The 12,648-nt window shown below is 46.9% G+C and overlaps 1 non-coding gene across 1 annotated transcript; it reads left to right on the top strand.

Annotated features, from left to right (window-relative positions):
- Positions 1-12,279: 12,279 nt before the first annotated feature.
- TRNAI-UAU (transfer RNA isoleucine (anticodon UAU)) lies at positions 12,280-12,355 on the top strand. The gene has a single exon. It is a non-coding gene; the product is annotated as a tRNA-Ile (tRNA).
- The last annotated feature ends 293 nt before the right edge of the window (positions 12,356-12,648 follow it).

Genomic DNA, 12,648 nt, shown 5'->3' with positions numbered 1-12,648 from the left:
AATTGCTACCCGGTTTTTTTAAAAAACACAAATACCACAACGGAGAATTCACATTTACAGAAGTCATCACGAGCAAGGATCTTGGCATGGAAAGTCACATTGCATTGCATTTTCTCCTCTACTTGGAGGATAACGCTCGGCTTCCCCGAGATTCTTATATCACATTCTTGATGCTGAAAGTCTGGGGTGCCTTTAAGAAGGAAAGGGGGCAGATATTATTACCCAGGAGTGCTGTATTTCTAGTTGACTCACTGAGTTCACACACCAAGTGTGGACACCAATCAGGTTGGTACTAGGTATGCCTGCCAAAGACAAAAGCCTTTCTTTATCCAAAAGAGTATTCATGGATGACGGATAAACTTGTGTCTAGGCTGTAGCACTTCAGATTGCAGATGGGGGCTCACAAGATTGACTGTTCCTCCTTGAATGAGCCAATGTGGTATATAGCAGCTAAATCAATGGACTAGGAGTGAGAAGGCCTGGGTTCAAATGATTCCCACTGAGCCATCAAGCGTACTGGATGACCTTCAGCCAGAGTCGCTGGCCGCATTCACACGTAACAGGTAACCCACTCCCCACCCCCATGCTTTTCTCCTGCCCGAATTCAGATGTAATGGAGAGCAGGCTCTTTGCAGTCAGGCAGGATGTAAATATATCAAATTAATTCCCTGCGCATAGAAAACTAGCATTCTCTCTGACATTCTAGTTTTGTGTGTGCGGAAAGTGTTTTTGTATGTGAATTCAGGGACTGGTTCTGGAACCTTCCACTAGGTGAGCCTCTACCTGTAGCCTGCAGACATACAGCACTCACACCACCTCATTGAAAGCTGAGCCATAGATAATAGGTGATGACCTTTCTACTTAGGAGGAACTTTGGTTCTCTGGAGAGGTAGTAAAGATGCCTCCTACAGTCTTAAGCATGTTTACTTAGAAACAAATCCCACTGCATCAGGCACTTACTTCCAAGAAAGTGTGCACAGCTTTGGAGCCTTCGGGTTGAACTAGATGACACCTATTGAGAGATTGGGACCTGCATGTTTGATGTTTCTAGTATAAATAACACATGCGGGACTAGATCCAGATCAAGGCCAAGGCGGGGAAGGAGGGCTCTAACCCTTTGCCTCCACCATGGTCCCGAGCTGGTTGAGCAGAGCATGAGGCTATTCCCACAACCAGCCAAAACTGGGCTAATGTGACCCCGGTGGCTCAACGGCGGCAAGCTCACGTAAATACCTCCCCCCTTAAATGAGGTTAATGGAGCAAGTGCTCTGTTAGCTTCATTTGAGCAATCAAGTGTCTAGCTGCACACTTGGGGAGCGGGAGAGACAGGAGAGGGGGATCCCAGGCATGCACTGCACACTCGCACAGTGCGTTACTGGGGCTCCATGGGGTGGGGCACTGCACGGCAGCACTTCCCTTCGCCTGACGCACAGAGCTGCCGGCTGAGCTGTGGCTGGGCGCGGGAGCACGGGAGCCAAGCTGCCACGTGTCTGGGTGGGCGGTCCACCCACTCGAGCAGGGGTAAGTGATTGCCTGCGGGGAGAGCTGGTCAACCCTCTCTCCCTGCTGAACCCCTTTCGGCTCTGCACACTGATCGTGTGTAGAGCCTTAACAACGAAATCATATATGATTTTTGGATAACACTGCTTGAGTTACTGTGACATACAACAAAGCAACCACAGTGAATGCTTTTAAAATACACTGACTGACAACACTGGCGTAATTTGCACATGGGAGGCCTCTGTTTGCGCCCTCAGGGTGGGGCTTCACTGATGGTGTGTGCTGTGCACATGCCTCCCCATGGCGGCGGGGGCCCAGAAGTGGCACACACACACCCTACTCAACCTCTGCCACTTTTGCTGCCCGCTTGCCTCGGCCTCCACCCAGTGCTGCCTCTCCTCTCCCTGTCCACATACCACCTCTTCACCTTTCCTCCTTCTCCTTTGGTCCCAGCCCCCCCCAACCGAATCCCTGTTCCAATTTCTGCCAACACAGTGTTGGCAACCCTAGGCAGAGGGCAGAGGCTGAGTCTGACACGGAGAGGAGAGGCTGCAGCAAGCAAGCGGGCAGAGGTGGAGGCAGGCAGGTTGTGGAGGCGGCAGCAGTGGCAGAAGCAGCAGCCAGGAGCCCGGAGGGGTCAGGGGGGCAGGGTGCCTGGAGGGGTCAAGGGATACCCAGAGGGTGCCCAGGGGGGCAGAGGCCCCTGGGTGCAAAGGGACCCATGTTCAAGAAAGCTCCATCCCTGGCTGATGTTCTGCACAAGGGAAGGTCAGCACAGTAACTTGGTGTGCATGCAGGTTGTGCAAGTCACACAGATTTATTCTTCATTCTTGTATAGCTTGAAGAGTGTGCCTCTGAATCTTACAGAGATGCTTGCTCTCCTTTCTACTGAAATCTGAAGTGACATCCCTGCAGAAAGAGAAGGGGAGAAAGAAAGAGACTGTACTGATGATAAGCTGCATGGAAATGTTGGAACTGACTCATGAGCATATCTATGCATTACAGTAACTTGATCTTGCACAGAGTGTAGCATGCAAGTTCTTTATTCTCATTGTTTGACTTTTATGCCTATTAGTAAGGACACAGCTAATTACCAGCAGACTAAGTGACCCTACAGATGAAATCAGCAAAACTGCTACACAGATATAGTGAGCAATTGTGCCTTTAAGGCCTATTCGCTGATGGATTTCCCCCTACCCACTCCCAATTTCCCTACCAAAACCAAATCCCCAAATTATTCTTCCAGAAAGCATATTTATTCTTTCTGATTTATTATCTGAGTTTCTTTGTAATGGAGATAAATCGAAAGAAAACAGTTTCCTGTAGGAAATCATCTTTGATTCTTTTTGTCTGGGCCTTTATTCTTCTCCCACGTTCTATTAAATTTCTGCAGAGGCACAGATTAAGATCACCACATCCATTCTCCTTTTTCCTTGATGAAATATTTTTGTTGCCGTAGAAGACCACATCATCCCCCACCAAGTCCCACTCTGTTGTCCAAGACACTTAACCTTCTTGCATCCTGCCCCTTTAGATTCCATCCTTGACCTCTGTCTTTTTAGTCTCTGGAACATCACATCCCCACCGCAACATGGGCCATCTGCTTCTGTTGTCACTGCTTTATCCAGCTCCATCATTGCTCCTCATTATTTTTTTATTTTTGAGAGAGAGAGAGAGAGAGAGAGACCTATTTGAGCATGCAGCCTGAACAAGTGGAAACAGAGATTGAATCACATTAGCTAGTCACCTTCTCATGCTACCTTGCCTCTCTATCCAGGGCCATCCTTAGTGGGGGAATGCAGGGCTCAGGGAGATGGAAGGGGGTGTGGGGCTCTGGTGAGAAGCTGCAGTGGCATGGAGATGTGGGGCCTCAGTGACTCAGAGATTCCTGCCTGGAACCTGCCCTCTCTGATTTAGCCAGCCTTTCAGCACACTGTGGTTTGCCATGCAGAGCACATAGAGAGGAGAGGAGAGGAGAGGAGAGGAGAGGAGAGGAGAGCTGGTCTTGTGGTAGCAAGCATGACTTGTCCCCTTAGCTAAGCAGGGTCTGCCCTGGCTGCATCTGAATGGGAGACTTGATGTGTGAGCACTGCAAGATATTCCCCTCTGAAGCCGCTCTGGGAAGAGCAGAAGGTTTCAAGTTCCCTCCCTGGCTTCTCCAAGATAGGGCGGAGAGAGATTCCTGCCTGCAACCTTGGAGAAGCTGCTGCCAGTCTGTGAAGACACTACTGAGCTAGATAGACCAATGGTCTGACTCAGTATATGGCAGTTTCCTATGCTTCCTATAGCAGGCCCGGCCAAATCAAAGGGCAGCTGCTATGACAGGCAGGAGCTGCAACCTGGAGTAGTGGCAGCGGGAAATCTTTGTACCACTGCTGCTGCTAGAAAAGCACAGCTCCCACCCACTGCAGCACCATCCTGTGACTCAAGTGACTCAGCTGTGTGCAGCTGCCTTCCAATTCAGCTGTGCGTGAGTTCGCACTGGGGACAGGGAGATTCCATAATGGAATCTCCCCGCCACTGCCACGGGGCTGGGATGACAGCCAGGGCTTGAAGCGATGCTTTATTTGCCCACCCATTCTCCCTGGACTCAGCCCTTGCCTGCAGAACCAGGGAGAGTTTCTCCTTGTGATCTCCAACACTGGGCAGCCAGTGCTCAAGATCACAAGGAGGACATTCTTCCTAGGCTCAGAGATTGCCTTTGCAGACAAGAGCTGAGCGCTGCTCTGTGGAAGGAGAGCATGCGTTCGAGGGGTGTGTCCGCCCAGAGACATGACTAGGTTGGACAGCACTCCCATCCTCTCCTCCACTGGTTCAGACTGAATGCTGGAATAAGACTTCTTGCTCTGGCATTTATTTTTCTATGCATTTATTTATTATACTTTATTTCTTTATTGCAATGAATGCACCACTGCGAGACCTTAAAGGCCAAGTTGAAGACAGAACATCCTGGAGAGAATCTCTATATGTGGTCGCTAGGCATCGATACCGACTTGACGGCACTTAATCGATCAATCAGTTTATTCATTAGACTTTAATACTGCCCTTCAACAAGGTTTCCAGGGCAGCTTCCAAAACAGAACATTTTAAAAGTCAATAGGATGAGTAATCACAACAAAATACTATGATCAGCCCAGCATGAAAGCAGCTTTAAAAGATAGTAAAAACAAAGTTTTCACCTAGCATTGAAAGGACAACAGAGTGCCAGGTGAGCCTTCCTGGGGAGAAGATTCTAAAACTGAGAAGGTCCTCTCCTGAGATGCCACACACTTCACCTGATGAGGCACCCAGAGAAGGGCCACTGATGAAGACTTCAGTGCACAAACAGGTTGGTGTGGGAGCAGGTGAAGAAACTTTTTGATATAAGGAAGCATTCAACTATGTGAGCCCCCCACCCCACACTCTGAAGAGCTGTGCCAGCTCTTTACTGGCACTCTTCCCCACAGGTACACTGAATGTGTGGAAGGAGAGCTGGATCACACCCACTAGCCATAGCCTTGGGGTCCATATTTTAGCCTCCATGCATGAAGGTCCGTCTCCAGTTACCACCGGTTTGTCTGGTGGTGACTCAGAGACGGGCCTTCTCTGTAGCTGCTCCTGGGCTGTGGAATGCACTCCCAGCAGAAACCCGCAATTTGAATTCTTTATTGACCTTCAGGAGAGTCTTTAAAACCTATCTGTTTGGCCTGGCCTTCCAGGGTTTTTAAATAGTTGTAATTGGTTTTAATGTTATAACCTGGTTTTCAGGGTTTTTTAATTGTTCAAATTGTTTAATTGCTGTTTTATGATGTTTTAATTGTTAATTGTTGTTGTTTTATATTGTTTTATAATTTCTGTTTTAATTGTTACTGATTTTAATGGTTTTATTTTAATTGTAAACTGCCCTGAGACACTTTGGAAGGGTGGCATAAAAATTGACTGAATGAATGAATAATATGCAAACTGAACATGCAGGCACATGGCTTGGGGAATTGTAGGCAGGCACAATCTCTTGCCCCTCCTTCAGTGCATATGTGGGAGGGTAAGTGAGTATAGGTTCTGTTCTCAAAGGCAGTGGGTAGGGATGTGCACAAAAAATTATCGGTGCCGGTGGGGGTAGGGCTTTAAGGGTGGGGGAGAGTGTACTCACCCCCCCGCTGCATTTCCCCCGCCGGCGCTCTCCGAATTTTAAGCCCCTCGGGGCGGCAGTGTTCCTCCCTGCCGCCCCGTTCCCCCCGTCGGCCAGAAGGGGCCGGAAGTCCCGAGCGCGCGTGCGCCCGTCGTGCGTGTGCACGCTCTCCCGTCCACCATGCGTGCGCGCGCACGACGGGCACATGCGTGCTCGGGACTTCCAGCCACTTCCAGCCGACGGGGGGAACGGGGCGGCAGGGAGGAACGCTGCCGCCCCGAGGGGCTTAAAATTCGGAGAGCGCCGGCGGGGGAAACGCGGCGGGCGGGGTGAGTACACTCTCCCCCACCCTTAAAGCCCTACCCCCGCCAGCGCCGAATCGCCAAATCCGCCCCTACACCCGAAATGTTTCGGGCACAAGCCTAGCAGTGGGCAGTGGTGCAGCTAGGTAATTTCAGATTCTGGACCTAATGGCCTTGTGGAGTGCCTTATGGAGTCCCCCTTGTTATGTCCCCCTTGTTATGGGGGCTCCCTTATCAATAAAAGTTCTCAAAGCAGTTTACATTGAAAAATAAATAATAGATAAATAAGATAAATTAATAGATAAGATGAGAGTGAAGAGGGGGTTGTCTGACCAGCTAAACACAAGGTGTGAATCTTCCATCACATGTAATGATGACCACCCCACCCTGGAGGCATGCCCTAACCTGTATCTTGCAGGTTGTAGCCACAGATATAAGAAAGTTCTACAGCAGCTTTTTGGGAGTGCAGGCCTTCGAGGAACCTAGGAGTTGTAGTTCAGACTGGCTGCCCTGCCTCTGCCCTGTTGCCTTTCAGCCTGAACAGATTATTTGGCAAGAAGTGGGAGGGGGAAGAAAGAGAAGGCTCTGAGGCTTAGTCTCTGAGGCTTGGGAAGGGATGAGCTCTCTGTGCTCCTCCAGAGGCCAGCTGGGGGCTCCTGCACACACTAGGCATGGAACAGAGGGCTATGGGGGACCATGGACATGTGCCCCAAAGTCCAGCCTTAATGGCACCATGGTTGGTGTAAGTTTTGGACTGAGAAGGAAGTGCCTGGGCTCTCAAATATTGACAAACTCCAAGATAAAGAGAGTCGAAGCAAAGTACAAATTGTGATACAATCAGTTAGAGAACACTGAGATGATTTGACCCAATCCAGGATTGGCATCAAGCAGCTGCTGAAAGAGTGACCCTCCCAGGGCCCTCCCAGGTGTGAGGCAGCCCAAAGAAGACAACCTGAGGAGGGACCCCTGATATCTGGAGTTGTCCCAGTTTCAGTGCACACTGCAGCAAGTCACCAAGATGACTCACAATTCCTTGAGGTTGCCTTTATGGTGTTTCTGGTGCAGTATCCTTTTGGGATAAACACCTGGGTTCAGACCCTCAGGATCTGCAGGTGAGGAGCAGAAGGGCCCTCACAGCTAAGAGGAGAGAATCCAGACCAGTTTAGTGAAGCAGCACTTATTGCCCCAGGGACATGATTGCAATGCTCAGATGTAGCCCCAGAGCAGGAGAAACTGGATGTGCATTGCATTTGCCATTGCTGCAAAAAGTGGCCATCACCTCTCCCCTGCTACCATATCCTCTGATCACTTATGTAACCTGCCTTCAAGAGGTCATTAGCACTGTTTAGACATTCAAAAACTGTGGGCAATCGGGGCATGAAGGGTGGTGCAGGATTGCCCAAAACAAAGAACTGGTTTCAGCTTTTAATTCTAGAGAAGGTTCAACTATGGAATTTGTCTCTAGCATATGGACTACTCTTAGAATATCCTGCTTGACATCCAGACTAACCACATGTTGGTGCAAGAGCATTCTCCATTGCGCAAGTTGGAATGGGTGATTTTCACCAATCCCCCTTTCCCTCTGCCACCTCCTGTACCTAGCAAAAATGTGCCTGAGGGCTTGGGGAATCTTAGGGACATATTTCCGGAGGCACCGGTGGCTGCCAAAAATCACCCTTCCCCCTCTGTGCAGTGGAAAGTGTTCTTCCACTGATGAGTCATTTATTTGCATGCCACCCAGTGTACAAGAGACAATCCTCCTAAACTCAAGACAACAGTTGGTGTCAAGGCAGCAGAATATTAATGTATGAGGTGCAAAATGTCAAGGGAAAAGCACCTTTTTCCCGGTGAAGAAACTGGTTCTATGTTGCACTTGGAGCAGGGATGTTATAGGAGGTCAAAGCTGAATTGTATTTGGAGGCTAGAAGCACTCTGCAGGCAAGCAGCACAGCCAGGCTAATCTGTCATTTCTGCTGCTTATCAGCTTCATGGATCTGATGGAGGGGTATAGTCTTAAGATAAGGAAGCTGAGTGAATAAATGCGAAATGGAGTGTAAGCCTCATTTGATACTTATGACATACAGACTTGTGTGTAAAAATGTAATTTTAAAGATAATCCTTCCCCACACCCCCTCCTATCTTACTTCTATTTCTGGAAATTTCATGCATTTAGCTCCAGCTTCAGGTGCTTTTGAAAGATAAGCATGTTATAATGCAGCACAGACTGCAAGTATGAAACAGAAAATGGAGCCACCTTGCCGAGCGTCAGCACCAAATATCCTCTTCATTCTTAATGGTGAGCAATTTTAATGTGATGTTCATATTCAAAGAACTAAGGAAGTCAGCAACTAAGAAAAAAGGTTAAATAATGGCACATTTTTAAAAAAATCTGCTTCAGACCAGGCTACTAAAAGCATTATTTTATTTATGTATTTATTGTTGGATTTATATACCACTTTTCATTAAAATAATCCCAAAGCGGTTTACAGTATAATTAAAACAATGCATAATTAAAATACAAAAGTACAGATAATATAAATATAAAAATAATCTCTATTTAAAAATTTAATAAATAATTTATTTAATCATTTAATAATAATTGTTTCTTAATAATGTAATAAAGTTATCACATGAACTGGAGTCAGTTTATGGGCAAGTCTACTCAAGCCAAGGAAATGCATTGCAACCTTTTATGGACAGCATTCTCTGATTCCTAGGACTCAAATCATGACTCGATAAAGACCTAATGTCAAAGGAATCTGAAGAAGATATTGGGAATTTCTCACAATCTTCAAACTGTTTTCTTTGGAAACAACTCAAGAGATTTCACTCTAGCCCAGGGCTGCACACCCTAGGCTCTCCAACTGCTGTTGGAATACAACTCCCATTATCCCCAGCTGCAGCTGTGTGGTGGGGATGATGGGAGCTGTAGTACAGCAATAGCTGGAGAGCCTCAGGCTGGCCACCCGTGCTTTAGCCAAAACGGATCATGCTACACTTCATACTATATAACATAATAATAACAGATGTGAGTATAAACAATTGTGCTGTCTCTGTGATTATGAGGTCCTAGAAGTCTTTCCTTAGATGCAATTCCATCTGTACTGCCCAGCTTACTGTTGTCCAGAGTTGAACTGAAACTGCATTCATCATATCACATTACAGTAATTTTCATTACTATCTAAAAGTACTTCCCATTTTCAGCAATGGCCTGCATTTGTTGCAAGCCTATTTGCCTTATTTGATGTTATTCCAGTCATCACCATTTTTCTTATTATTTACCCTCACTAACTCTAGCCTTATTTGCCCACACTGTAATTTAATCCTATGGTCTCTCTCACCGAACATAATTTTGTTGCTGTTATGCTAGTTTTTTCTAATGTGATGACAATTGTGCCATCATGACTAATGTGCAGGAAGTCATTTTAGGGCTGGATCAAAAACTTCCTCATCTCCTCCTCCCGCCCACCCACAATTATTGTGGGTAGTTTGTTTAGCTACATTCAATGTTCAATAAACTTGAACAAGTAGCAGAACTGGATAATATTCAGTGAACCCTTTGTTTTGTCCAACATCTACTAGGGGTGTGCATGGAACTGGCTGGCCTGGTTTGGTTGAAGTCCAGACAGGACTCAAGCCTGACAGGCGAAGTCCAGTCCGGCCCAATTGAACCCCACCCCCCGGTCCAGTCCAGTCCGGACAAAGTTTGTGAATTTTTAAAAAAACATTTAAATGCCTTAAAATTACATTTAGCCCCTTCGGGAGGCTTCCTGTATGCTGCAGGGGGGTCCTCAAAGGTTCCCCTCCCCCCACCAGCCTCTTAAGTCATCACTGCGGCCCTGGTGATCCATTTATTTTGGTCTGATCGGGCCTCTGTAGTGCACGGCGGTGGTCATTTTGGCCGTCACCGCACATGCGCAGATGATCCCCTGTGAGCCCTGACATGACCCAGGGTCTCGCAGAGGTCATTTGCGCATGCACGGTGGCTATCAAAATGGCCTTCGCGGACACACACACACACACCCGCAGCATACAGGAAGCTAAAGGTAATTTTAAGGCTAATTTTTTTTTTTAATTGCGAACTTTGTCTGGCAGTTCGGTTCCAGTTCCTTCCCGTCTTCCTTCCCTGACCCCGTCTTCAGTCTCTCTCCTCACCAACATCCCTTTTACATCCTTTCCTCACACAACCCCCTCCTCCCTCTGCTCCTCCCCCATCTCATCGCCCCACCCAACTGCTGGTTCACTTTTCCCTCTCCCTTCTTCTTCTTCTCCCCTCCCACAGCCTCCCATTCACCTCCCTCACCCCTTTCCTGCTCACCTCCTGCTCTCCTCCATGGCATTTGAAAGACACCAGCAGTAGGGTTTCCTTCCTTGCAAGGTCTCCTGCAAGAGGGAGCAGCTTATTGGTGGGGAAACTGGGCCTGAGACAGGTGTTCATCCCCAGTGATGCCTCAAGCAGTTAAGAGCAAGTCCAGTTAAGGCAAAAACTGGGCTTGGGGGAATACGTGCCTGGAGGCATTCCGCCAGCATGAAAGAAAGCAACCAGTATAGGCCTCATGGGCATGTCACAGCTTAGAGACATTTATTTACTTACTTAATTAATTAATTACCTACTTACTTACTTAAGGCTCAGAGTCTAAATGCCAGCAAGTTTCATGCCTGAATGGAGATTTGAACCCGAGGCTTCTTGGCCGGTTCTAGTCCATCTCTCTAATCGCTACATCACCCTAAGACTTGCAGCTGAAGGCTGCCAAAGTACCAGCATGAAGGCAGTGCACATGTACAGACATCCTTCTCCAGGCAGTCTGGGGGCTTGGGAGAGTATCATGTTTTTTTTAAAAGAGATTCCTGTAGGCCTCAGGGGGTTCCCTTCAGCATTTAGGAACCCTTTCTCCTGTCCTCTTTGAGCGCTATTCTGGCCCACACATGAGCACATCCACTTTATTTTTATAGGGAGCTTATCTCTGTTTAAGAATCTCTTTTAATTACTCTTTGAAGTGAATGATTAAAAAAGAGGATTCAATTCCACTCTGATACCTCTTAGAGGAGGATGATTTGCCCTCTATTTTATCTGAAGGATTTCGTTGTCCAACTCCTTCTTCTAATTGCTGATGTGATGCTAATTTCCATGCACAGGGGCTGGAGGTTGAAGGAACAGATGCTCCTGCCAGCAACTTCCCTGTTATCATCTCGCTGCCAGTGATGCTCCCTGTAATCGCTTCATTGTAATGTTGCATTTTCTGTAAAGCCAAACAATGAATAATGGATGCAAAACTAAGTGGCGTTTCAAGTTCATTAGTATGCATATTGTTTGGGATTTGTTTCAGTGGTGCCACAAAGCCCCTCTCTCCCTTCTTTTGTGTTTTCGAGGTGTCTTTGCTCCAGGCTCTGCTAATGTTCATTCTCTAGTTATACATTTGCGTCTGAAGTTTTACCTGCATTGTAGGTTATTGTTATTATTTGTCAAATCTGGTTTAATTTCCTTTAGAGAACATTTTCTTTTGTCTCTTGGGGGTGTCCCCCCCCCCCCTTATTATCTTCTTGGAGAGCATTAAAGCTATCCTGCTGGTGCAGTATAATTTGTTTTTCCCTCCCTCAAAGAAAAAAGAATATTTTCCCATGCAGGGCTTTCATTTTGAAAAACCTTCCCTGCTCTTCCTGCTGGAGTCTAGGCCACCTCATCGTTTTCATGCCATTTCCATCCCCAGACCTTCCCATGAGTTCTTCTCGCCCATCACCCTGAAAATGCTTGAGAGTACACATGCATCTTGCTGGTTCTCTCTCAATCCCTTAAGTACAACTGAGTTTGATGCATCTCAGGGTTTTATTTCCTTCAGAAGAAGAGGGGGAAGTTGGTATTGGTTATCTCTCACGGCCAGCGATTTCTGCTTATGTGATATGCATATTTCATTTGCTCCCATTACATTGCTCAAAAGAAAGCCATTATTCTTCAGCAGATTCACAGCAGATAAAACATTTATATTACTGGCCCTATTTTTATCTCCTGTAATGTCTGTCTTTCACACACATGTACTACTCACTAGCAAAGAGTGTATTGTTAGACCTTGCCTCTGGCCATCATTATCAGGGAGCAGATGAAATGGGATGGATGTTACAGAAAGTATAGCTGAATGCAACTTTTTCTTTCTTTCTCAGCATCCCCTTGTCCCTCACTCCTACACAACAAATTCCCCTTAATTGTCATTGAGCCACTAAGTGTAGAGGAGTTCCATAACCATCAGCCTGTTCTAACATGAAGCTTTTGTCATTTTAATCCAGTAGGAAAAGGTGGTACAAGGAGATAAGGACAAGCTTACTTCTCATCTGTATGCATCTTTGGATGTACATTTTTAGAGCCCTTTCTCAAGGGGATGGGAATACAGTTCAGTGGCAGAACATATGCTTTATATGCATAAGGTCCCAGGTTCAATCCCTGGCCTATCCAGGTAGGCCTGGGATAGGGAAAGACTCCTGCCTGAAACTTGTAGAGCTGCTGCCAGTCAGTGCAGACAATACTGAGCTAGATGGACCAATGGTCAGACTTGGTATAAGGCGGCTTATGTTGTGCTCCAGGCCTCCTAAGGCAGTCTGCCCAACACACGCACTAGGAGTCTGGCACACAGCCTTGCTTAGATTCTTTATTTGTGTTGCCGATTATGGAGAAAGATGCAAGAAACACAGACAGAATTCATTTGATTCTTTTACATAGAAAGGGAATTTTAAAATGAAAACATGATA

Source organism: Hemicordylus capensis, chromosome 1, assembly GCF_027244095.1.
Source record: "Hemicordylus capensis ecotype Gifberg chromosome 1, rHemCap1.1.pri, whole genome shotgun sequence".
Taxonomy (NCBI): domain Eukaryota; kingdom Metazoa; phylum Chordata; class Lepidosauria; order Squamata; family Cordylidae; genus Hemicordylus; species Hemicordylus capensis.
This window is presented reverse-complemented; position numbering and strand designations above follow the sequence as displayed.